Source organism: Neovison vison, chromosome 3, assembly GCF_020171115.1.
Source record: "Neovison vison isolate M4711 chromosome 3, ASM_NN_V1, whole genome shotgun sequence".
Lineage (NCBI taxonomy): Eukaryota > Metazoa > Chordata > Mammalia > Carnivora > Mustelidae > Neogale > Neogale vison.
The window spans coordinates 149,315,279-149,340,014 of NC_058093.1; the positions used below are offsets into that span (position 1 = coordinate 149,315,279).

At 50.5% G+C, this 24,736-nt stretch overlaps 1 protein-coding gene across 3 annotated transcripts in view; it reads left to right on the forward strand.

The window, feature by feature from the left end:
- Nucleotides 1–24,736, forward strand: part of ZBTB7C (zinc finger and BTB domain containing 7C) — a 334,978-nt gene that overhangs the window by 168,570 nt on the left and 141,672 nt on the right. For 2 of the 3 annotated variants that reach the window (XM_044243026.1, XM_044243027.1), the window contains exon 3: nt 17,223–17,284. The gene's annotated coding sequence lies outside the window, so the exon portion shown is untranslated. Of the gene's footprint in view, nt 1–6,783; nt 6,818–17,222; nt 17,285–24,736 lie in introns of those variants that run through there. The other variant, XM_044243028.1, reaches the window with a different exon arrangement.

Sequence of the window (24,736 nt, forward strand, 5' to 3'; positions counted from 1 at the left end):
TTAATACAGAGAGTCTAGGTGGCAGCTGGGGATGCCTTGGATTTAAGCAGCAGCCTGGGCTTCTTCCAAGGAAAAATGGAACAAAGGCTGCTAGGAGCTGTGATGTCAGTGAGAGCTGTGGGCCTGGGATGAGGAAGAGCTGCCTTTAATCCATGCAGCTGGGTGGCGGGTGCACAGGTGTTTGGTGCGTTATTTTTATGTCTTTTTGTATGTCTAGAATATTTCATAATGAATTTTTAAAAGAAAGAGATACCTGGGGGCCAAGACAAAGGAAGTAGCTCTGGAAGAAATGGAAGGAAGGTTTCACGAGGAAAAACAGAGTACCTGGAGGGTAGGTGGAAAGAGGGGCAAGGTTCCAGAAAGGGGAAGGAAGAAGATGCACCAAAATCCCAAAGTCGTGACAGGGGCTCTATCAAGAACTTGCTAGAGCATGGACCGGGGTGGAGTCAGGGATGATATCATCATGGGAATGAGCAACAGAGGAGATCTGATCAAGTTTATTAGGATACAAAATGATCCCCTCTGTGGCCTGCCAGTCCCCTGGATTTTTATTTTGTGAATGTGCTTCCAGGCGCGTAGACAGGGCTGTCGGGATATGATGGGGATTTCCTTTACTGTTGTTGTTTTTAAAAAATCATTTTAAAAAATAGATGAATTTTAAAAAAAAAAACAAATGAATGTCCTTTTGAGCATGCCTGGTGTTCAGAATCTGAATCTCTGAGGAACAGATAAATCGGTATCCTGGGGAGGAGGGGGCACGTTGGAGGAGGAATGATTTGCTTCATGAAAATGGCGTTCTTAGTAACAAACCCTTGGGTGGGCCGAATGGGATTTGAGGTGTTAGGCTGTTGTGATCCCATGCTGTAGGGAAAGGGGTGTTCCCCTGCCCAGGTGCACGAGCCTGTCCTGCTTTGGGCATGTTCACATCTGCGCTGGGCCCCCAGAGGCGGGAGCCTCACCCCAGCCTCTCCCCCAGGGGAGGAGAATGTGTTGCTTTTCGAGAGGAAAGGGGGGGATCTGTGCTGGATGACGACTGCCCTACAGGGAACCCACTCACTTTCTGCCTGCCTCCAAGGCTACCTGGACCACAGGGCTATGATCTAGATTGCTATGGGACAGAGGCTGGGAGGGCACGAGAGCAAGGCTGGTGGCTGCTTTACAAGCTTCTGTGGAGAGTTTCTGATAACAAGATCCACTTCCTGCTAACGGGTCTTTTTCTGCTGGAAGACGCTATCCTCATGACTCAGGGGTTTTAATGTTATTTATGAGTGGACTACAATAGGAGGCCAGCAGCCGTCCCCTGGGTCTGGATTTCACATCTAGTGTCTGTGGCATGAGCTGTGTTGCCGCCCCCTGCTTGTGGTGGGTACCGATGAGGCCGGTGTTGAGGAAGAGTCTGTCCGTCAGGCACGGTTTGATCCGCCCTTTTCATCATGCCAATACAGTCTGCACTACTAACACTGGCCACACTGGGCTGTCCCCCAGTTCCCCAGCACTGCCTATGTAATAGGGTCACAAGCTGTGTCTGACATGTGAACCTGGAAGAGAGATGTGGACGATTCTGTGTCACCTGTGTCTGTGAAAGGGTTCTTCAGTGGCTCTTCTAACGGATCTGATGGGTCCCCTCAGCAGAGAGTCTTGGAAAATCCCTGTGCCTTCAAGGTGGCGGCATGGCTGGCTATGGTCAGGGGCTTCCAGTTACTGTATGTGGCCTGAGCGGGAGTGGGAGCTGAGAGCTGTTAACAAGAGCAAATAGAACTTACTAGAAGCTCCTGGTGCTGCCGTCTGGGATAGTGTGAGCATTGGAGAGGAGCCTCTGAACTCCAGGGTGAGCAGTGTTAGGAATTGGCTGCCCAGGCTGGGTTGGGAAGTGTGGCCACGTGTGCCCTGAGCTGTGGCAGGGAGCCCACAATGCAGTGGTGAGAGATGTGGGATGCAGTCTGGTTCACGTACCAGAAACCCCACCTCGAGTGCCCCAAAGATCAAGGGGGAGACTGCCAGATAAATGTGGTGACTTGGCCACAGACATTTACCTCTGCCCCCTTTGTAATCATCCCCCCTACCCATGACCTTAGGGACAATGACAACGCCCAACTCCATAAGGACAGGGAAGCAGGTGAGAGATGTTAGAAAGACCATGGAATCCGGGGAGTCAATAGATGGATGTTTACTCATAGCATAGTAGTGGGAAGAAGGCTCTAGAAACATTCACTCTTGGTCCCTCCCCAAACTTTCAAACAGATCAGAAGTGGGAATTTTAGATACTTCTGAAGTTGAGGTGAGGTGAGGTGAGGAATGGGTTTGAAAATGGAGGAACTGGTGGAAAATTTGCGTGAAGGATAATCAGACCCTATATCCCCTCCCACAACTCTCCTTTCTTCCTTGATTAAAGACTAGAGGTTGCTTTCCCAAAGGATAGGATCCGGGGAAGTTCTGGCCTCAGAGACAACTGAGAGCAAGTCTGAGTGCTTTATTCAAAATGAGAATTTATTTCAAGGCTGCATCCTGAGTGGTGGGACTTCCATCTCCTTTGCTACTGGCATACTGACAGCCCTGTGTTTGTCTCCCAGGCAGGGTGATTTCAGGGATCCTTTGCCAATAAACTGATGGGCCCCAGAGAAGAAAACCCTATACACTGGATGAATGTGTGTTTGTATGTGTGCAAATGTACGTGTGAATGAATGTGTATGTGCAAATGTGCATGTGAATATGTGTGTATAGACATATAAGGTGTATGTATGTGTGTGTTTACACTTGTTTGTGTGAATATGAACATACGTTTGTGTGTACGTGCTTGCCTGTGTATGATCCCCCAAAAGCATGACCAGAACTCTATCCAGTCCACCATAGAGAAATCACCGACTTATTCAGGTCTCACTCTTAAATATTAACATGGTCAAGAATCACCTGGCATTTGTTAAAAGAAAACTTGTAACATAGGAGAAGAGCAAAAAAGGGGAAAAAAAAAAACCAAGTTAACAGAAAAAAAAAAAAAGAGCTGGAGTTAATAGAGTCAAATCCAGGAGCAGAAGGAAACTTCAATAAAAGTATAATTAAGGTCCTCAGAGAAGTAAGAGGAGATAATGCACGCATAAAATAAGAACAGGGAGTTGTAATAAAGGACTAGTAAAAGAATAAGGAACAGCTCTGAGAAATTAAATATATAATAGCAGAAATTAAAAGTTCAGTAGAAGATCTGAAAGGTAGGGGTGAGGGACTTCCTCAGACAATAGGAAATGAGGACAAGACTGTAGAAACTAGGAGAGTAAAAGATATTAGAAGCTCAGTCTAATGTCAAGAAGACATTACAAACTCAATCCAAGAGGGCTGCCGGGAGGGGGTTTCAGAAACATCAATTCGTGGAAGTTCCCTGGCCTGCCAGACTGCATGGGAGAGCACAGTGACTGCAACAGACTCCCTCCAGGGCCCGTGACTGTGGAGTTTCAGAACGCTAGGGAAAAACACCACACAACTTTCAGAGAGGAGAAAAGTGGGTTGTATAGAAAAGGGGGAGGGGCACAGAACAGAACTGGGTTTTCCAGCAACATCCCTGGAAACTAGAAGACACTGGGACAATGCCTTCAGCCTTCTGAGGAAAAGTGGCTTCAACTTAGCTTTCTGTGCACAGCGGAACAGACTCAGGAGGGAGTGATAGAAAGTTGATTCAGAGAGGCACAGTCTCAGATGACGTCCCTCCTACGTATTCTTTCTCAGAAAAGTACTCGAGGAAGATTTGCGCCAATGATACAAGAGCATTAGCCACAAACAAGAATAGTATATGCGGGAGACGAAAGAATAGACCCCCAGAAATGTCCACATCTGAATGCCCAGGACCTGTGAAAACGTGAAGTTATAGGCAAGATGGTATTTCAGGGTACAGAGGAATGGCTGTTGCTCATTGACTGACCTTGACATGGGAGGAGATCCTGGATTTTCCTGGGGAGCCGGGCGTAATCCCCAGGAGACCCAGGAAGGGAAAGGAGGCAGGTGAGCAGGTCAGAGCAAGGCAGTAGGGGAAGGGCTCTCCCAAGGATGCTGGCTTTGAAAGTAGAGGCAAGGAGCCATAAGCCAAGGAATGTGGGCGTCCTCTGGAAGCTAGAAAAGGCAAGGAAACAGACCGACTTTCTCCTACAGTCGTCAGAAGGAATGCAGCCCTGCCAAACACCTTGATTTCACCCAGGGAGACCTATTTCAGACTTCTAAACTCCAGAACTATAAGATAATAGAGCATGTTGTTTTAGGATCACTTAGTTGATGGTTATCTCTTATAGTAGTGATAGAAATTAATGCACAATGAGATCCAGGAAACAAGGGATTTAATTAAGAATTCCCAGGTGACAGCTGTGCTGTGTGCTGTGTGCTGTGTGCTGTGTGCTGTGTGCTGTGCTCAGCTCAACTGGAGGGTGGGGAACTCTGCGTGGGATGACTCTCCCCACCCAAAACAAAACAAAACAAAGAGGAACTAACAGATTCCTCACATGCTGAGCCATTGGAGGAGGGATTTGAAGAGCTCAGGCAGTCATTTTGTGTGTTAGTAAGTGTTAGGCGCATAGAAAGCCATTTTTAATATGAAGGAAAATTAGTTCTGCAAGAAAAGGAAGATTATCAGGTGGCTCATCTGTGACCAGTATCTGCCCAGCCAAAAGCACTGGAAACACTGACAACTGATTTAACTGGAAGTAGCAGTGTCACTCTGGTGAGAAGATGCAGAGAACAGAAATGTGTGTTAGGCGGAGGCGTCACAAAAGGGATCACACCTCAGCTTCCATGATGGGGCATTAATAGGCAACAGCCCAAAGTGTGAAATTCAGAAATAGTGGCATATAACATGAGCCATGAAGTAAACTGTGCCCCTGCCTCAATTCATAAGTTGAAGTCCTAACCCCCCAGTGTGGCTGTATTTGGAGAAAGGAAGTAGTTAAGGCTCAATGAGGTCATTAGGATGGAGCCCTGATCCAATAGGATTAGTGTCCTTATAAGAAGAGACACCAGAGAGCTCACTTCCTCTTTACTGAGCAAGGATACAGCGAGAAGGTGGTTAGGTGGTTGGTTGCCTCTAAGCTAGGAAGCAGGGATCTCTCACCAGAAACCGAATTAGCTGGCACCTTGATCTTGGACTTCCCAGCCTCCAGGACTGTGAGAAAGAACTCTGTGCTGTTTAAGTCCAATCTGTGGCATTTTAGTACGACAACCCCTGCTGATGAACAGAGCATGTTATTTAGAAATACGGCAGTAGAGAATGGTTGAGAGCTAAAGCAGTGAAGAGTGGTATCTCTGCGAACTGGGACTCAGTATGGGGAGGGCTGGAGCTGGAACTGCTATTTTTCATGGTGGGGCTTTGATTACTTCTGAATTTTCAAGCCATGCATATGTATTAGTTTGATCTTTTAAACTTAACCAATTAAAAAACACTAAAAGGGAATGTATTGGCTTAGGTAAATGAAAAGTGCAGAAGCAGAGTGATCTTCGGAAGTCATTTCTTCAAGTTTCCAGTTCCGTTTTTCTGTAACTCAACCCTGCCCTCTGAACTCTTGGTAACAAAATGGCTGCAGCAGCATCAGACCTTGCATGCACCCTCCACATCTCTAAAGATGGAGCTTTCTCCTCAAGAGAAGAACAAATATCTCCTTGCATAATAGAATTTGTCCAGTCACTGTGACCAAGTTGCTGAAGTAAACGAGTTGCCTTAAGCCAACCATGATCACTCTTGAAGCACACTTTCTATGGGGAAAGCAGGGGGTAATCTGGGGAGGAATTGGGAGGTGTTCTCTTACCAAGAGGAAGGGACAAAGAATTGCAAATGGCTCAAAATAGATGTGTTCCTCTGGAGAGCGCTCCTTCTCCTATGAGTTGTAGGTGTCTGCTAATACTTGGGATTGATTGATTGGTTGGTTGGTTTTCTCTTTGTGATCCATGAAATAGGGAAGCCTGGACACAGAAAATGACTTTGTTAAAGAAGGTGAAGAGGGGGATGGCATCCCATGCCAAGTAAGGGATCTGGGAACATGAAGAATAAAAGGGTAAATGCACAGCCCTATCTTCTTAGAGGAAGATAAGTTGTGACTTAGTTGTGAGTTGTGAGTTGTGACTCAGTTGGACATGGTCTAAAATCTCAGCCTCAAGAAGACTGTGTGATTGAGGGATGACTCCTAGACATTCCCCTGACTCCAAACCACTCTCCCCAGCCAACCTGCCACAGATATCTGAGATGATGTCATTAGAAACTCATCTCAGTGCAAGAAAAGTCCCATGACCTCTGGGAGGGTGGTGTTGCCTATTACCTATCACGAAAGCCATAGGGTTAGTTTGCCAAATTTTTCTCAGGCAACTGCCACGAGAGGAAGGCTCGGCTCTCTCTCCATCGTCTCTGACAGATGCCCACAACTGGAGGGTACTTGGGAGGGGCAGGAGGACGGCTGGTCCAAATGTTCACCATGGCGGTACCCACAGCTGAGCTGAATGCTTTCCTAGAGGCAGCTGGCTTAGTTCCCAAACCTGTTTATGCCAGTGGAACTTGCTGTTGTAATTATGTAATTTAATTAAGGATTATACAAACCAACGAAATAGCATAGCAAAAAAAAAGAAAAAGGAAGAAGAAGAAGAAGAAGAAGGAGGAGGAGGAGGAGGAGGAGGAGGAGGAGAAGAAGAAGAAGAAGAAAAGTTGTTTTCAATGAACACAAAGTTAAAGCTTTGGAAAGACTTAACAAGACTTGCCATTTGTCCAAACTGTGCTTGGGTTAGGTGTGGATGAAACAACCCCGAAAGGTTGGGGAGATGCCCATTAAATCGAGGGAGACCTTGGCATTCAGAATATTTTGTAAGTATATTTAATTTCTCATTCCACTTTAGAAAAACTGTGATTGGAAATTGTAGGCAAGGCTGTAGGAGTGTGACCTAAGCAAGAAAAGACAATAGGGACAATTTTATCCAGGAGATGAAAGGTTAAAGAAAATGCCTTGGCTTTCCACCCACTGTTTGGTGAATGGATGTCCAAGCATACGCGTGAAAATGTTCCAATTAGCTGAGCGGTCGGCTCAGCTCAGGGCTGCTACCAGGGGCATGTTTGCCATGGGCTTCAGCTCCTGAAAACTCGCTCCCACCCCTCTGAATCAGAGGCATGCAGGGTGAGATTACATTTGGGGCCACAGATGCTGAGTTGGCTGGCTTTCTCAGAGCTGGCAGAGTTGGGAGTAGCCAGGGAAGAAGTCGGAGATGGCTCCAGCCCAGGCCAGTCCCTCTGCTCCCTCCCAGATGTTTCTCTGGGGGCCTGAGCAAGAAGCTTCCATCTAGTCTCTCCTCTCTGGGTTCTGTCCCCCTCCCCCACAACTGTCAGAGTGGGACATGGTGATTCCAGAGCTGCCAGGGACTCAAGCCTGGAGGTGGCTGGCATTTGGGGTTCTTTCTGTCCTCACGGCTGCGTCTGCTACTCCTCTTTGAACACACCGTCTGTTCCAGCCAGACCTGGTAACTCACTGCCCTGATTATGCGGCACCCATTTCTGTCTCTGCATCTTTGCTCAGACTCTCCCCTTTTTAGACTGCCCTTTGCCCCTACTCTTGATGCCCTCCCCATCCTTCAAGCCTCTGCTTACTGTCTGTTGCCTCCAGGAAGCCTTCCCCAGTTACCTCCTGAACTTACTACTGCACCAATCTCCTAAAGGATTCATTCCTTTATTTGAGATAGAGAAAGAATGTGCAGTGGGGAGGGGCACAAGGAGAGGGAGAGAGAGAATCCGAAGCAGGCTCCCTGCTGAGCATGGAGCCCATCAAGGGGCTCGATCTCACCACCCTGAGATCAAGACCTGAGCCAAAACCAAGAGTCGGACTCTCAACCGACTGAGCCGCCCAGGGCCTCCCCCTCCCACACTTAGTCTTGATTGCCTTATTCTCTTTCTAAGACATGAGGGGAATTTTAGGTGGTAAGTGGAGATTCTCACCCAGGTTCATTGGCCAAACCACACCTCCCCCCAGGTATGAAAATAGAGTTCTTCTTGAGCCCCTTTCCGGGTTTTATTTCAGACCCTCTTACTCAATGATCAGCATCCTGCTGGGTTTGCAAAAATGGCACCAGTGACAATCTTGCAGTGGTCACGAGCTGCAGGTGTATTTGCCTTGTGGATAACTTATAAGCTGATGTGAGAGAATCAGTGAGCTCCTGAAGGGCCGCGGGCCCCCTCCTAGAGCCCTGGATCTCCAGTGCGAGAGGGGGAAATTGCAGGCATTCAGTCCAACTCACTTCTTCCCAGCAACTTTAATCAGAGACTCTCTGCAATCAAGGTACTGGGTACAGGGGAGAGGGGAGAGACAGGAGTTTCCAGAGACAAAGGATTCACAGTGGTACCTGCACTCCAGAGCCAATGAGCTGGTGGGGAGATGGTCACCCACCTGAGGAGCTCAGATACCCTTATATTCTGGACTCACCTGTTGTTAAAACTGTAGCCCTTTTCCCTTGTCATTACACACACACACACACACACACACACACACACAGTGCTGGGAGAAATGGAGCAATCCTGGCAGACTTCCTGCAGGAAGTGGGATCTGCAAGGATCTGACTGGGGAGCTTTGAGGGTTGGCAGGGCCAGACAGAGGACTGCTTACATTTCACACGTGTACCTGTCATGCTTCCTCTGGGTCTGATGTGCTTGGTGACCTCTCTCAAGATCATTTCTGATGCCTCCTCCCAAGAGGGGAAGCTGGGCGGGGGGTGGGTAGAGGCAGACCTGTCTTCCCTAAGTGATGCCATGGAAGTTCCAGAGAAGAGCTCTGAGTAAGTTTTCCCAAACCCCAAATGTTGAGTGACACCCTGGTCACTGATTAGGGACAGCCCCTTGATGCCTGCTGTCCCCAGATCATGAATAGTATCCCCTTTCACTCTCAGAAGTATCCTTGTTGGGACAATAAAACATACGTCTTCCCTACCCATGTTCCATGCTGTGTGGGAGTGCCCAGGGAAGATGAGGGCAGGAACTGGAGGGGATGATTTCAGAGGCAGGCTTCTCCCAGTGGTGTCCCTTCTGTTGTAAGAGTCCCTGGTCCTCTTTCCAAACACCCCCTACACCATCCACATTGCATCAGGGTTATTGCCTAGTGTAGGTCATTTACATATTTGTCGTCAGTGTGAGACAGAGTAGACAGTGGAGTTCAGAAATAAAAAGTGAAATAAATCCCTTTCCAGGAAATACCATTTTCCCACCTGAGAGGGGGCTTGGAAATGTCTTTTCTCTGAGAGAAAGGAAAGCTGACATTAACTATGCCGTTATAAGGGACACCAGGCGGAGATAGAACTTTCTGGAAAACAGGTTTAGCTAAAGGAAGAAGGAGTAAAAGGACTTGGGGCACCAGGTCAGGGCCAGGGGCAAGACCCAAGAGCCAGGAGATGCTGTCAAGGGGAAGCGTGTGGTCATGAAGGCAGAACGGGCCCGCTTCCCTGTTTTGCCATCTGGAGCTCTGAATGCCGACATCACCTGTCTGACGTCACCCCTGCTCAGCCCGACCAGGCCTTCCTCCCTCTGCCCTCTGACTCCCCTCCCAACGTTTGCCCAATGCCAACCTTAAAATCCCAGCCACACTTGGCAGCAGAACCAGGCGGGCCTGGCTGAGAGCTGCACCCACCAGCTGGGCAAATTCCGCAGCCCGTGTGTCCCCCTGAATACCATCAGCCAGTGAGATCAGGCCCAGAGAACCACGTTGTTAAACCGGTGAGACGCCCCCACCTCACCTCGCCCCTGCAGGGGAGGAGCTCTGCTGTCCTGCAGACAGGAAGACTGAACATGCTTACTTTCTTTCCCTTGTGGGGGAGAAACCTTTTCCTTTTTCCAAACATGAACTGTTATTTGCTCTTATAAAACTGAATATTCTTGGCCTACCCATGTTGTGACCGAGAATCTCTTCTGCTCCACCAGCCAGAGAGCGCTGGGAAGGACGCCCCCACCCTCACCCTAGCGGGCACCCTCCCCCTTCCTACCCTGGCAGTCAGGCAGGGGGACTGCTGGGAGCCAGGGGGTGCTTGTGGACAGCCGCTGCCCTCTCTCTCCGCTGCTCCAGGCCATTCCCTGCTGGCAGACCTTGCTCAGATTTGCCCAACCCCAAGAACACTTCCCCGAGGCCAGAAAAAATAAAATGTGCGTGACTGCACAGCCAGGCCTGGGCTGGGCAACGGGACCAGGGAGATTGGGCCTTTGATCCTAGGACAGGCTCTTCTCCCCTCCCCCGCTTCCCCAGGCGAGGCCCCACTGTTGGCTTTGGCTCTGGGCTCAGCCCTCCCTCCTTCTCAGGGTTATTTTAAGACTTGAGGCTCAGGTCACAGAAATTCGGACTTCTAAGGGGCCATCACCCCAAAACAATGACTGAAGGAGGATTTAGTTGCCTTCGAGGATGCTGTTCCCAGCAACACACAGACTCTACTCCTTTCTGGGAATCAGACTGGACCAACTGTTTGCTGCCTGCCTCTGCGAAGTGGGACGGGCTGGACCTCGGTTCTTGCTCTAAAAACCCTTCCCGAGACACCCCCACATTGTGCCCCAGGCTGAGGGCCTTCATTCTGCCTTGACCTCTCTACTGTCCGCCCAGGCTGCTTGGAGGTGACCCCACAGATTTGCCACCCCATTTCAGGACACACTGGCCTCTTAGTCCTCCCAGGGTGAGCAGGGGCTCGTGCATCCTGCTAACTGGGGGCTCAGGGCTAAGCAGGCCAGTGTGTGCCAGGTGCGCTGGGGTAGTGCCCTCAGGGATAGGCCGTTAGGACTGTAGACAGGGGCCCTATGACCAAATACAACGTCTCCCCCATGATGTGTTACATCTGTCTGAATTCTGCTGTTCGCTCTGGTCAGCTAATACTTTGCTGGGAGGTTAGGGAGGCTTACAGTCAGATTCTTTCCTTCTATAGGGAGAGCAAGAAGCACACAGATAATCACTATTTAATTCATTAACTGTTTATTGAGCACCTACTGTTTTGGTGTTGGAGGTGGAGGACGTAGGAAAAGGCTAGGAGGAGTCTGGCTTGTGGGCAAGGGGCTGAGTCTCTTTTCGATCCCCATCTGGAAGGCAGGGAGGGGTGAGGCAGGCATAAGGTGTGTGCTCAAGAAGGGTAAGTGAGGGCTGAGTCACCCCCCGGTGACCAGAGGTATCCTGGTTGCTGGGGTGCTTGGTCCTGCTAGCCTCCCCACCTGGCCTTCCCATCCGGCCTCCCCACTCAGCCTTCCACCCTGGCCTCCCCACGCTGCCTCTGTTTATGTTTTGTTTTTGTTTTTTAAAGATTTTATTTATTTATTTGTCAGAGAGAGAGATCACAAGTAGGCAAAGAGGCAGGCAGAGAGAGAGGGAAGCAGGCTCCCTGCTGAGCAGAGAGCCCCGTGTGGGGCTCGATCCCAGGAGCCTGGGATCATGACCTGAGCCACAGGCAGAGGCTTAACCCACTGAGCCACCCTGGCGCCCCTGCCTCTGACGTTTTGATTGGACACAAGACACAGGTGCAGTTCACGTTGGGAGGACCATGCTAGTCTCTTGGTCCAACTGTAGGTCTCCCTTGGGGTGCCCGGATACCCACGGGGGCTTGGTGATGGCCTGTGTACAGATGGGCCCTGTGTATCCTGCTTTGGAGTGGTTGATCTTTCTTAAAAAAAATTTATAGACTTGTTTTTGTTTTTGTTCTTTTGTTTTTTTTTTTGAGCATCTTCAGGTGTCTAGAAAAACTGAGCAGAAAACAGAGAGTTTGCATCTACCCCAGCCTCCCCCTCCTTCCCAGGCTCCCCTGTTACTAACATTTTACATTAGGGTAGACATTTGTTGCAGTTGGTGAGCTGACATCGATTCGTCGTTATTAACTAAAGTCCAGAGTCTACATTAGAGTTTACTCTGTTTACGGATTTTGAAAATATATAATGATGTGTGTGTACCATTGTATCATAGAATAGTTTTACTATTCTAATCCTCTGGGATTAGAGAATTCCCAAGTTCATCCATCTTCTCTTCCCCTAGTGACCAGTGATCTTTTTACTATCTCTGAGTTTTGCCTTTTCCGGAATGTCCTATAGCTGGCATCATCTGACGTGTAGCCTTTCCAGATGGTCTCCCTCTTTCTGGAGCTGACCCGAGAGGGGAAATCTGATCTCACTCTCTACACCTGAGAACATATCGATGGCAGGCCCTGGGCCAAGGGTTCCTTCCATGTTCTCATTTCATTCTCACTTCAACCCTGTGAGGTAGGAAATGGGCGCCATTATTTTGCCTGGACCAAGGGAAATCTGAGACAGAGAGAGGTTAAGCCACTTGCTCAGGGTGGCACAGCGGGGTCAGCCTAACTCCAAACCACAATGCGTGATGGCCTCCTTAGAGCCGCAGGTCCCTGCAACAGAGATGGCGACCTTGCTGTCCCTAAGGGCACCCCTCGTTGCCTCTGTCCCTCCCTGTGAGGCTCACAACACCAGGCTAGGAGGCAGAGCAGATCACTGAGTGCCACTGAGGGGGCGGAGACGCAATCCACCTGTGCTAGCTGCCATCTGGCGTCAGAGAGCCCCCATCCCAGCCTCGAAGGCTTGCTGTGGAACTGCTGTGGGGGCTCAAAGCCAGCGGGACTCCACCTGAGCCTGCAGGCCGGAGCCTGGGAGTCTGGGGACCTGGGTTCTGGCTCTGGTCTGTGCATATCCTTGGCATGACTTGGGATGACTTATCTGCCGTCTCTGGGCTGGGGCGCCCTGGTTGTGCTCCCCTAACCATGGACATTATAGTATTTGAAAAGCCAGTAAAACCCCTCAGAACAATACCAGTTTGTGTCACATGCTGATTGTAAGCGCTGTGGCAACTTCTAGAAAACAAAGATGACTGCAAACTAAAAAAAACCTCAAAGACCAAAAAAAGTCATTAATTTGCTTCAGCTCTCCAGACAGTGTCTCTCTGCAGCCCTTCTGATGAGAGGAAGGGTGTTTATCAATGAGCAGAAAGGCCATGAGAGGTCAAGGCCATGTCTGCAGTAGGCTCTGACCTGTGCCTAGTCCAGGGTTTACCCCTCTGCCGTGTTCAGGGCCACTGGGCCTGACAACCCCAGGCATTGGTTCATTTTGGGCATCAACCCTCCCTGTCCCCAAGGCATGCGGTCCTCTGGCTGGTCCCTTCTGGGTGACGTTGTGGAGGCTCAATTTCATGCTAAACTCACAGGCCGTGCAGGGACAATGGCAAAAGCCTGCCGCATCTGAGGTTTCGGTTTGAACACTTCTGAGAAAGTTCCTCAGCTTCCCTGGGCCTCTGTGTTCCCGACTTTCAACGTCCTGGAGGGAGTTGGCATGCAGGAGACACACTTTTCGTGTCTGTATCCCTAGGAGGTAGCAAAGACCCTGAGATACAGCAGGTGCTCAATAAATGAATCGAAGCTCTCCTACCTGCCTGATAAACAAGTGGGAAAATACTCTTGTAATCAGAAAATGTCACACAAATATTCATTAATATTAACTCATACTAACGCTAATGTTAATATTAGTATTAGGTCGTGAGTCACACAATTCTGATTCATACGTGGTCTTCTTGCTTCTAGAAGCCATGAGGGATCTGGAGGTGGGAGCCGGGGCCGCTGTGGAGCTCTGTCAGCACCTGGGGCAGTGGGAAGAGGGGGCAGGGAGGTAGTGGGGGAGGTGGAACTGCAGAGTCTGGTCGAGGGCCAGCCGTTTCCCCCCACGACAGCAGGCTGGAGCCAGACCCCCACGTCTTCTTGAATGCTCCTCCCTTCTCGCCTTGGGGAGAACCAGCGGCATCTGCCCGCAGAGACCTGGCTCTTGACAGACCTCGCCAGTCAGTCACGGAGCCAAGGGCTGGGGAGACGGAGCCTGGATGCCACCCTTTGGCCCGTTTCCAGCCATTCCTGGAGATTCGAAGAAACCAGTCATTAGTCCGGAGTGTTCCTTAATGATCTAATGAGGGAGAGTGAGGCAGTCAGATCGTCGGGTTTGAGAGCCTCCAGGTCAGGCTCTGTGAGGGCCCCTAGAATCATTAAGACCCTTCTCCTGGCTTCTAAGGGGCCCGAACCCCCATCTTTGCTACCCAGAGCTGCAGGGGTGTCCACCACCTGGGAGGATGAATAGAGTTAGGGGAGGTAATTGTTCCTTCAGAAAGTAACTAACTTCGCGTGATTATCTATCATAATTTTAGTTTATCTTAAGTTGGAGGGAGCTTAGCAATCATGCCCTCGTTTTACAGATCGGGGGAGACAGGCTTAGAGAAAGGCAGAGGTTACTGCAGAGCTCTTGTGGGTCTCCTCTTGCCTCCAGAGCCTGGATTTTTTTCCTCCCCTTTTTTCATTTTTTTCACTTGTAACACTGTTCTCTGAGGGTTTTTTTTTGTTTTTTTGGTTTTTTTTTAGATTTTTATTTATTTGAAATAGAGAGAGAGAGAAATCACAAGTAGACAGAGAGGCAGGCAGAGAGAGAGGAGGAAGCAGGCTCCCCGCTGAGCAGCGAGCCCAATGTGGGACTCGATCCCAGGACCCTGGGATCATGACCTGAGCCCAAGGCAGAGGATTAACCCACTGAGCCACCCAGGCGCCCCTGTTCTCTGAGGTTTTAAAGCACATCCCAAGAAGCAGCTCAGGACACTGAAGAAAAAAAACAATCCACGCTATTTATTCACTTTCACCTGGAGAAGCTGTTAGCTCTAATGACCTTTCCAAATTAATAAAATCTGCAAATGCTCAATTGTTTATTGCACACATTGAGTTACACCGCTAGATGACTGGAGGCACCTGTCTATCCACACAGAGCTTCAGGCCTTGGTGACACACAGACGTGCTTTCCACCCCAGGCAGCGGGGCCTGTGGGCAGATTCCCTGGGAAGGGAAGCAGGGGGCTCTCCCTCCAAGAGCCTTGAGGCGATGGCCTATGGTATGCTCAGCCCTGAGCCAGGGCCAGTGGCAGACAGAAAAGATTAACGACCATCCTTATCCAGGGTCCTGCCAGGGATGTATCAGGAGAGGCAAGCCTTCCAGATACGAATGTGAGTATGAAGCAAGGACTGATCGCAGTCTGCAGCATTCGGGCACGGTGGGATGGGAGCATCTGGAGGGCATCATGGAGGAGGCAGTCCTTGATGTGAGCCCCCTAGAAAGAGGAGGAGCAGGTCAGGGTGACAGCACGGGAAGGGTTTTCTAGGCAGGGGGTGTGGGGACATAGAGGCAGCAGAGGGCAAAAGTTAGAGTGGGTCCTCAGAGCCTACGTGCCCGGATAGGGAAGCAGGCGATGGTGGACGGGACTCCTGGGGTACAAGGAGGCCACATTCCAGAGGGTGATGGTGCTTGGACTTGTTTCTCAACGCTCACCGCCTCCGTCTGACACTCTGCTGCGCCAACCCCATGCTGACAAGCAATGGGGTTCCCTGTCCCCTTCGTCCCTGAGTCCTGGGGACAGCCTCTCTGGCCAAGCTCATGAATGACACAGGCCCCTTTGACATCCAAGGTAAAGATAGACCAAGTCTCGTCGACTGTGTATGTTGTACTACTAGTGGTAAAATACGTGTCACAAACTTTACCCTGTGAACCGTTTTGAAGTGTGTCGTTTAGGGGTGTGACGTATATCCACGTTGCTGTGTAGCTGTCCTCGTCATCCGTCTCCCGGACTTTGTCACCTTTGCGCACTGAAACTCTGTCCCCACCGAACACTAACTCCCCGGTGCCCCTCCCCGCCGCCCTTGGTCATCGCTGTCCTACTCTCCGTCTCTGTGATCTAAGTGGAGTCACACGGTATTTGTCTTTTTGTGGCTGGCTGCTTTCACTCAGCATAAGGCCCTCAAACTTCATCCCCACGGTGGCACCTGCCAGAATTTCTTCCTTTGTATGGCCGAGTAATACTCCGTTGTACGGCCAAGTAATACTCCATTGTGCGGCCAAGCAATACTCCAGTGTATGGCCGAGTAATACTCTGTTGTGTGCGCCGAGCACCTTTCCTTTCCCCATTCATCTGTCGACTGACCCTTGGGTTGCCTCTGTCTCTTGCCTCGTGTGACTCATGTTTCTGAGACGTGGCTATGCCAGTATCCGGTTAGGTCCCTTGCAGGAAGAATTTGAGCTTTGTAAAAAAAAAAAACAAAAAAATGTGCTTCAGGCTTTTGAAGGAGCAGGGCTGACCTGGGGGTGTCACTGCTGTCGCTCTGCAGAGAGCGGCTCACCAGCCTTCCATTGGCCCTGGGCTGAGACTCTGGTGCCTCGAGCAGAGCTCGGGGTTACCCTGTGCCAGGGACCCAGACTGAAGGCTGGGCTGAGCTGTGCACGGCCATCCCCGCACCCCACTGAGGGCTTTGGTCCGCGTGTTTGCCAGCTTCCAGCCTCTTTGCCTTCACTTCTTATCCTGAAACACATCAGTCGTGTCGAATTTGTCCCTTGCCGAGGCAGCAAGTGCTTTGTGCTCTCGCTTGGTAAGTTCTTTCTCCCACCTTCTAAAATGTACTTAGCCACGACTGTAAAAGCCAAGGGACATCACTCACGCCCAGTTCTCCCTTCTTGTCCTCTCTCCCTCCCCGGCTCCCTCCAAAAACCCGCTAAAGGGCAGCCTGTCTCAAAGCATCACTACCTCTGGGCATTAATTGCCTCTGCAGATCCCAAACTCACTTAAAGCGCATTAAAGTGGTGACACACTCGGGCAGAAAGGCAGGGGATTTGCAGTGCAGGTTGGCATTGTCATTAATGCGAGTCTTTGGTGTCCTCTCCCTCCCGCACCCAACGTCCCGCCTGGCCTTACAGTCAACCTCCGCAATGCATTTTCTGGCCTTTGTTGGTGTGTGTCAGCTCTTGAACATTATTTAAATGTAGTTTGGGGCCCATGCATGCAATTACCATTGTGTTATTATTCAGAGCCAGATTGTTAAGATTCCGGCAGCTGTACAAGGAGATGCCCTGTGCTGTGAGGTCCAATTTAGGAGGGCCTTCCGAGCCGGTGCGCGGGGTTGCTAGGCAACCCCATGCTACTGAAGAGGAGGCCTCACTCCAGAGTGGGAAGAAGCCCAGCGCCTTCAGGGAATTGGAGGCAGTGGTCAATCTGAGACTGGCATGGCTCCGCGGAGGGGGAGGGAGGCGTACGGGGAGGCAGGGGCGCCCACCCAGCTAGCACACGGTGTTCCTGGGAGGGGAGAGTGCCGTGGGGAGTAAGGAGGAGAGAAGGTGCCGAAGCCCGAGGTCAGCCAGGAAACTGCCAAAGGATAGCAGAGCAGATGCTAATATGCTTCTCCATCCCTTTCTTCTCTTTGCAGGAAATGAGCAGGTTTGCAGGGAGACTGCTGGCCTGAAATCGGAGAGGAAGGCGTCATTGCTCGTGAGTATGAATTTTACTTTTTTAGGACTGTGGCTTGATGCTGTTCCTGGGAGGGGGCGGGTTTCCCTGTCTGGGGAAGGGGGCATGACCTCAGTGGAATCGGCTTTTGGTTCTGGAAGCTGTGTCTGGCCGGGCGGGGCTGGTCCGGGAATGGAAGTCTTCCTCGGAGTGGAAGGTGGATGGTTGGAACCCAGGCTCTGCCCTCCCACCAGCTCAGGAAAGAGCGTCGCTTCCTTGTGGTTGGTGTTTGAGAGAGAGCAGGACACCCCAAGGATAAAGGAACAGGTGCATTTTTTGGCCCCGGAACCACATACAGTTTGTACACTTCTGAGTTTGCTAAATAGGTTGGCCCACTTAGAACTATAAATTCTCATACAGGCCATTTAGCAGTGTGTTCCACTAAGAGCGATGGTAAGACCCAACCCATTACTCCGGCTGAGAATGTTCTTAATCGCTGGGTGCCTGGTGCTGTCTGCAGGCTCTGAGAAATAATGAGGAACCGCGGCCTAGGCTCTATTTTGGAGGCACTTTCGAGCCAGTGTGGGAGGAGAAGAAACCCGCAGAAGAGGTTACTCAGGACCTTTAAGAACGGGCGTACTGTCCACTCTGGTGCACACACCACAGCTAGGAGTGTTGGAGACAGGACTGGTCAGGGCCCACTTCCTGGGACAGAGGGACTTGAACTGGAAGAGGCTGATAGAGGAGGGAAGCCATTCCAGGGTGGATGGAACAAGTGCTAGGATGGGAACACCCAGTGCCCTAGGTGGTGGGTGTTGCAGGGGACGGAGGAAAATGCTGGTGGCCCTGGGCTGGCCCAGGTGGTAAAGGGCTGGCAGCGTCTCCGTGAATGATCAATGTGCCAAGAATCAGGACAGAATAAGGTTTCCCTCGTTTGTGTAAATAAAGTTGAGTTTCTGCCACTTTATCTGTGACTTGCATAACAGGGACCGCATGGATTTTTCACCGAATTTGAGGTTGTATTTGAGAATAGTACAGACACTGGATACATTACAGGAAATTCACATGGGGGATCCTCCCTGGATCTCAGAGAGAGAGAGGGAGACAGAGAGAGAGAGAGAGGTGGCCCTCTCTAGACAGCTGTAGCTGAGGGCCACCAGAGGCCCCTGAGATCAGTGAGGAAGCCCCCTGAGCTCCGGGTGGATGGTCCCCAGGACAGTGCTCTCAATGTTCACTTGCTTTTCTCTGGAGCTGCTTCTCACATCCAGAGCTCTAGGTACGATGCCCAAGATGAGGGGCAGCTGAGATGGAGTTGTCTGACAAAGGGTAATTATTTGTTCCCAGCAAGCAGGGGAAGCTAGCATGTCCTAGATCTCAAGAATCACAACTAGTATTTATTTGGCATCATTGGCTTGCAGCACACCTCCCGCAGTACCGTCCCTCACGAGCTGCACAGAGGCTCTGTGGGTATTGCCATTTTGCAGGTAAGGAAGCTAAGGCTGGGAACTACTATTTCCCTCCAGTTCGCTAACCAATCATAGATAGAGCCGACATTCACGCCAACTCCTGCTGCACGTAGTTGGATACCTGATTGTGGGACAGGCCTGCTGAGTCTGCCTCTGCCTCCTGCTCATTCCTCCTGGAGAAGGAGAGTATTTGTGTGGCCCCACAGGGGTCTGGTTGGTGGAGCTCTTTCTTCGCATGGGTCAACATTTTGTTGGGCGGCTTTCATGGGATGTATAGTGTTGACTGGTAAGCTTGGGCCAGGCGGGAAGGTGGTTATGGTTCTGCTCCCGAAGAGGAAGGCTCATGTGCGTTTCTACCACCTCAGGAAAGATACAAGGGGGCTGCATTTGGAGCTGTTGTTTGACTGATGTAGGTTAGATTCCCTAGAAGCAGAGCTTGAGACAAGGATTCAGGTACATGTGTTATATCCAAGGAGCGCTCTTAGGGAATACTTGTCAGGGAGGGCCTGTGTCTTTTGTTAGCGTGATCCGTGTGAATTGCAAAGCACTGACGTCCATGACCTGGCAGCAAGGGGCAGGCCTCAAGTAACCCCTCGTTTACCAAACTCCAAGGCATGCCTTTAACCAAGAGCCAGGGTCTGGAGAAGATCACAGGTGAAAGCAGCTGGGAAAAGGTGTCCCAGCCAGCAAAGCGGTCCCATCTGAATGGGGCCTTTGTTGCATCTACACCCGTGCCCGTGAAAGTCACTATTGTCAAGACATCCAAAAGAGATTTTCACCTGACTTGGCAGTAATTTTCACTATTGTAAGTTTGCATTTTAAGAGTATAGGTATTAAGGGGTGCCTGGGTGGCTCAGTGGCTTGGGCCGCTGCCTTCGGCTCAGGTCATGATCTCGGGGTCCTGGGATCGAGTCCCGCATCGGGCTCTCTGTTTGGCGGGGAGCCTGCTTCCCTCTCTCTCTCTGCCTGCCTCTCCATCTACTTGTGATTTCTCTCTGTCAAATAAATAAATAAAATCTTTAAAAAAAAAAAAAAAAGAGTATAGGTATTAAAATAGACATCGTGAGTATCAAAGTCTGTTTTCACTGAAACAAGTATGTGCTTTTTTAACCATCATTTTTTTCCTAATAGGTCCTACAGTCCCATGAGTCTAAATTCAAAAGTACCAAAAGATATACTGTGAAAAGTCTCTTTCCCACCTATGTCCCCAAACAGCCCAACTCCTCTCCTGGTGACCACCAGCATTACCAGGATTTGGGGTTACTTTCCAGGGATAGTCTATGCACATCAACAACGCTGTGGTGTAGATTTCAAAGTTTTGGTGAATCTGATACAGTACAGTAAGACAAAACAAAACAAACAAAAAAACCCAAAGCAGAACAAAACAAACAAACAAAAAACACTCAAGAGTCAGCAGTTGTGGCTCTTCCTTCTGAAGGAGTTGAGCTAAAATGCACCTTTTCTTTGGAGATCAAGGGAGAACAGCCCGCCAAGTCAGCTCTCAGCAGAATGATCTAAATGCATACAGACTTGACAAACATTCCCAAACTTTTTGAAGTTACTATAGATACAATTGATGTCAGCATGGCACATCACCTGTAAAGAGTTTGAGATGCTGTATGAGAGCCCTTGACATTCTGAAGTATTTAAAATAATGTAGAATTTCACCAAATTCACCCTTTAGTTCCGATTATTCTGGTCTCACTGCATTCATTGCCTAATGTCATTTGCATATTGTTGGATGACCTACTGACATAGGTCTTGTTGCCCAAGTGTTTTTAGAGGTACCCTGGCTTCAGCACCTTGTGACTTTTCCTCGTGGTTCCCTTTGATGGAGTCCCTACCATGATTTGGGGATGTTCTTAACATAGGAGCTTGTCAGTGATGGAGGCGTCCCCTCAACCAGGGAGCTCCCTGTCAGAGGCGCTGGAAGAGAACATGCGACTACAAAGTTACACAGGACATCTGTCCTAGGTGCTGGGCAGGCTGACTACTCAGGTCCCTTCCACAGCTGAGCTTCTGCTCTCCAGAGCTCCATTATCATTACTGCCTCGCTAGACCGCTTACCTGGTTTGAAATCCAGGCCATTGTGCTCACACCATGTGAGCTTATCTTCTAAATGCTGGTTTCACGGGTGCTGTCAAATGCCTGTAAATGGCCAAAGCAAGCTGACTTTGTAATCTCATAGGCCTGCCCTGTGTGTGTGTGTGTGTGTGTGTGTGTTTTCTTGCAAGCGAACTCCCTCCTTTCCGTTCTCCTTCATGTTCACATTCTCTCTGAGGTTGCCGGAAAAATCCTCGAACTTGTGCATGACCTGTTTCCGACCTGAGACAGATTTTGGTGGCACCCCCATGAGGCCACGAAAAAAAAAAATCTCATTTCCGTCCAAGAAATGGAATCATTATCTTGATTGAAATAATCTCTCCTCCACCTGCAACCAGATAAAGCATCAAATTGGTGGGGTTTCCTTATCGCTGCACAGAGTTTGCGGGACACAGAATAATGGCCTGTCAGCTGTCTCTGGGGGACGGGTCCTGGAAGGCAGAGCCCACAGCTCTTGGCCCGATTTGGATCATACAGTGTCTGGCGCAATGTACAATAATTCCATTAGTGACAAAAGTTATCCTAGTCAAGTGAGCAGGTTTAGCATAGAGCCTGGAACGGCAGGAGCGAGAAGCACATCTCCTACTATTATCGTGGTGGTGGTTTTCATTCAACAACATCTAACATATATGGGCAACTGCAGGGGTGACTAGAAGCTGGGGATGTTTATCTGTTTTTAGAAAGCGAGCGTTCTGGAACCTAGTGCCCACCAGGCCTGAGTTTCTCAGGATGGCAGTCAGAGTATGGGGGTGACTATGCTTGAGAAGGGGGGCCGGGTCCTAGTTTTGGGGGGACAGCCAGAGGCCAGCAGACTGGTGTCTTTGGGAAGGAATTTGAAAATGCTGTGGGCAGGGAGGCAGGGGGCCTGGGTTCAGGTCTGCTCATCGGGCAGAGAGGGTTACGTGGGGCTGTCAGAAGGAGGGGAGGCGATGTTTGTACAAAGTCGAGGGTACTGGCTGTACCCTCAATCCTCCCTGTCCCCCACCCACTGAGAAGGGAGGCGCTACTGTGTCCCAGGCATTTTTGAGGGCTTACTCAGGGGCAGGCATGTGCTAACCATTTTATACACGTCAGTTCACTTAATCCTCACAACAATCCCGTGCGTTAGAAATTCGCGTTATCTGTTTTTGGCCAGCGAGAAGGAAAAGAGAGGTTGAGTAACTTGCCTGAGGTCGCACAGCCAGGAAAGCGGTGGAGCTGGGATTAGAAGCCAAGCTGTCTGGTTGGAGCTCTTACCAACTTAAAATAGAGCATCGGGACCAAATAACACAGTTCAAACACGTGGGGCTCTCACCAGACCCTCTACTATAATCCCGTGACAGGGAGAAACACCTTTGTAAGGTTCCACAAGGCACAGAGGTGGTTCCTGAGATGGAGGTGGGAGGTTGAATGAGGTTCTAGCTGAGGTTCCTGATCTTGGGCACTGGGTTGCTCTGATCCTCTCTTCACCCGGGATCCCACAAAGCTGTCCCCAATTGTGTGCATGCTGCAGAGCCCCAAGGTAGGAAGGATTTGCCCCCATTTAACTAACCCCTGTCCGGCCCTTCCCCTGACTTCCTGCAGAGCCCTCCCAGGCCCTTGGGGGCTGCACAGTGGGCCAAGACTTCCCCAGAGAAGGAAACCATCCCCCCACACCTGCCCCATGCCTGCTTCATTCCCCTCACTCCCCAGGCACAGCATAAGTGAAATGAAAGCCCCTATCTGCAGAATCTTGTTTTCAAGAGGAGTGCTGGCCTGTCACTGAGCGTGCCTGATTACCATGGTAATCACCAGCCAAATAGAGTGATTATATAATACATTTCCATCAGAAATATGAACAGGTGTGCAGGGGAAATCAACATTTATCAACAAGATAGGTCTTGGGAGATTAATAGCGAATTTAGGATTGCTCAAGGAAACGAAAGAAAGGAAGAAGAAATACCTTCACTTGTGGTCAGGGTCCCTCCTGCCTTACCTCTGACCATTTCCTGCCCACCTCCCTCCCACCCGGACTACTCACAGTCCTCCTTGCCCTTCCCTCTCCCCTCTCCTTTCTAGTGCTTAGCCAACTATCAAATACCACCTCTTCCAGGAAGCCCTCCTTGGTCTACTTAGCCTCTGGGAAGTCCTGCCTCCTCTGACCACCTGTAGCCCTCACACTGGGCCCTGGGTAGTCTCCCTCACTCCCAGCTAGCTGAAAGTCCCCTCCAATACCTGCTCCCAAGGGATGTACTTGGTCTACTCTCCAGTGGCACAGAAGCCACTTAGCCAACAGCTGGGGGGCTCTGGTCCCACCCACAGTCCTCAAGGCCAAAGAATTGTACCCCATTCCCCAGCTAAGAACCTAAGAAAGTCTTCCTAGGGGCCTGATTAAAGTCGCTGTTATAACACCTCTGGGTGTCAGAGGCCAGATTTCTGTGTTGCTCCTCAAGAAATGAAATGTGTTTGCATTATGGTATTCTTTCCAGAAATGAAGGCAGCAGTGGGTTCCAAGAAGAAACATACCCAGCAGGTTTGATTTCTAAGCTTTGGGGTCCCTGAGTCATCACCCCCTTCACCCTCTTCCACACCCGTTCTGCCTCTGGATGTGGGAGACCTCGTTCCCAGGACCAGGAGGGGCCTTCCTGCTCTGCCAGGACTCAGACTCCCCCGGGGCTCCTCGGGAGCAAGGATGGAGGGAGAGGGAATCCAGAGCCGGATGGTGACAAGGAAGAGGTCGCTGGTGCTGGGACACCTCTGCCTGGGTCCAGGCCTGCGAGGGTCTCGGGCGCGGCATGTCAGGGTTTCTCCGTCCCTGTGTGAGCGGGAGGCAGTGGACTTGAGGGAGGCCTGCGCAGGAAAGGCCTTCTTCTTCCCTTTCAAGTCGTACAATACATCAGACAAGCTGCCAGGCCCGCTCGGAGGACGCGAGAGGCGTTAGCTAATATTTTGATTTTCATAGAATGAATAATAAAAGAGCCCGAGTGTCTCTTGGAACTAATTTTGAAGAACGTGTTCTGCCACATGCTCCTCTAGTTGAATCGGATTCCTAAAGAGTTGATAACAAAAGGCTTAAACCGGGGGAAAAAAAGGCATTCCTCCACCAACTTTTCTCTCTTTTAATTCCCTTCTTGTAATGCTTCTCAGTTAAGAGCAACTTATGGAAAGATGAAATGAAGTCAGAGCAGGAAATAGTGAGCCTCGGGAGGAGGCCTCAGGTGGCAGCTCTGGCTTTTGTTCTCTGGCATGAATGGCTTCGAGGTGGGTCCCCTCGCTGAGCTTGGTAATACAGGGCCTCGGAGACGGACAAACACCAAACACGGACGGACGGATGGACAGAGAGGGCACTGTCTCCCTCCACAGGGGTCTGCCTGAGGCGGGGCCCAGCAGGAAGCAGGTGGCGCCCTCAAAGTAGGTGGTTTGCAGAGAGTTGAGTCCAAAGGCCAGTGCAGGATAGGGAGCCCACAGGACCCAGGGCAGTACCCCCAACACTAGGGTGCAGTCCCTTCCCAGGGCTGAAGGGACAAGGAGAGGAGGGACACTGGAAATGGAGACAGTGAGGGTGCTGTGGAGGGGGCCGCCCAACCTGGGCTGCACCCTGAGGCGTGCCCTTAAAGACAGGGAGATAGAGCATTCAACACCTGACCTCCCTCCCTCCATCCTCCCCTTGGGTCCCAATGGCTTCCAACAGGGAGAAGTGTAGAGGGGGCAGAACCTAGTGCTATGGTCTGTAGGGGTTGGTCTCCGGGGCACAGAGCTGTGTGGGTAGGGTGGAGAGTGGGCCTGGAGGGGCAGATGGGGACAGAGGAGCACTGACTCTTTTCCAAATGACAGACCAGTGGTGGAAAGGGAGACCCAACATCCTTGTCAGGACAGACCTGGTCTAAAGGTCAATTTATGGTCTCCAAGAAAATCCCCAGCCCAAAGAAATATGCCTCCTCCCCAGCCTGTTCTCCAGGGGACACTG